We start from the raw sequence: 1,931 nt of genomic DNA on the forward strand, positions 1-1,931 counted from the left end.
CAGCAGCTTCCTTTTGCAGGGCGAAGTTCTAGTGCTTATGTAATGGTTCGTTTGATGATTGTTCTCAAATAGGATAAAGAAATCTGCTCACTCGTTCAGCCGTAACGTTATCTGGCTGTAGCAGGCAAGTGGTGTGATTGATATTGATTTGGTACATAAATAAATCAATTTCGGTGTAAACCATTTTCGTTTCCTTCGGGTCTCGACGAATGTAGACAGGTGACTTTATTTGTTGTGTAAATTTGTAGCAGATTGCAAACATTAAACCCAGGAACAATAAAGTTGTCTCTAACTATGTTTAATTCTTGTATTTATGCCTATTCACATATTGAATTCATGCCCCTACATATTGTATGTTATTCTTTGTCTCAAGAAGACCGATGCATATATGTAAATATGTGTGTAAATTGTAAGCCAATTACCTGGTTGATTATATATAAAAGTTTTTAATCATTCCTCAATTAAACCGACTCGAGCTTCCTTCCGTAATAAAATGAAGCAATCATACTTTGCAAACCTAAACCCACACTTAGCCCTTGTATTATTGTAATTGACTTTTGACCACTACCCGGTACTGTTAACCACAATACGTAATTCATTCATTCATTCATTCGTATTTATTATTTATAATATATATGTAGTCACTAACAGTATTGGTATTTAATCGGTGCCGGATGTTTCCTTAACTCGAATAGTATGATATTTGTAGCCTGTGGCTATTTTGATTGTGTTTCTTAAATTGGGAGGAAAATTTGTTTGGGGAAAAATTCTAAAAAAAAAACCCCTTAATAATGATTAACTATAACTTAACTATAACTAAAGAACTTAAATATAATTTAATCTAATTTTAAATACTAACCTAATCTTAGGAGGTAAACATTATGGTTTAATTTGAATTATAAGGTTACGTAGAATTTTCTCTACGCTGTTCATGCAGTTTTTTCTGTATTTTTGATTAATTGTTCCAATCAGCTCTGGTACCCTATCGATTTGTGCTTTTCTATGGATTATTCTAGTGCTGTACCATGGAGGAAGATTCAATATTCTTTTAAGGAATTTGTTTTGGAAAACCTGTATCTTGTGTATATGTGATGCTGCACTGTCACACCAAATTGGTGCAGCATATAAGAGTATTGGCCGAATTAATGATTTATACATAAGTAGCTTATTACGAAGATTTAACTTTGAATTCCTGTTTAGAAATGGGTATAGAATTCTTAGTGCATTTGTGCCATTAATTATTTTAGCTTCTATGTGTTTTTGAAATGTTAATTTTTTGTCTAATATTACTCCTAAATATTTGATAGAGTTTTTCCATTCAATATCGGTGTTATTGATATGAAGGGTGTGGCTTGGGAGTTTCCTAGCACTGCGGCAGTTAGTGAAAAATATTGCTTCGGTCTTTCCATCATTTATCTTGAGTTTCCATTTGTCGCAGTAATCGACATATTTTCGAATTCCCTGATTAAGATTTTTCAATACTGTGTTGGGGTTGGAGTCCGATGAACTGATAGCAAAATCATCAGCAAATGCGTATTTTTTTACGCCCTGCATTTTGGGTATATCGGATGTAAAGATATTGAATAGGATTGGGGACAGTACACTACCTTGTGGTAGGCCGGCAAGAGGATTAAAGATTTCTGAACTACATGATTGAAGGTAGACTGAGCCAGATCTGTTGGATAGGAAGGATCGTACTATCAGGATTAGTTTTGGGGGGAAATTACAACTGATCATTTTATACAACAGTCCATCGTGCCATACCGTATCGAAAGCTTTCTCTAGATCAAGTGTGACTAGTCCGGTAGATTTTTTTATCTGGCGTTGCTTTTTTATGGTGTTCGTAAGTCGATTCAGTTGGTGGGTGGTGGCAAGATTTGCTTGGAACCCGAATTGGAATGACGGGATAATGTTGTGATGTTTCGTATGCG

This window comes from Anopheles marshallii, chromosome 2 (assembly GCF_943734725.1).
Source record: "Anopheles marshallii chromosome 2, idAnoMarsDA_429_01, whole genome shotgun sequence".
In the NCBI taxonomy this organism is placed as follows: domain Eukaryota; kingdom Metazoa; phylum Arthropoda; class Insecta; order Diptera; family Culicidae; genus Anopheles; species Anopheles marshallii.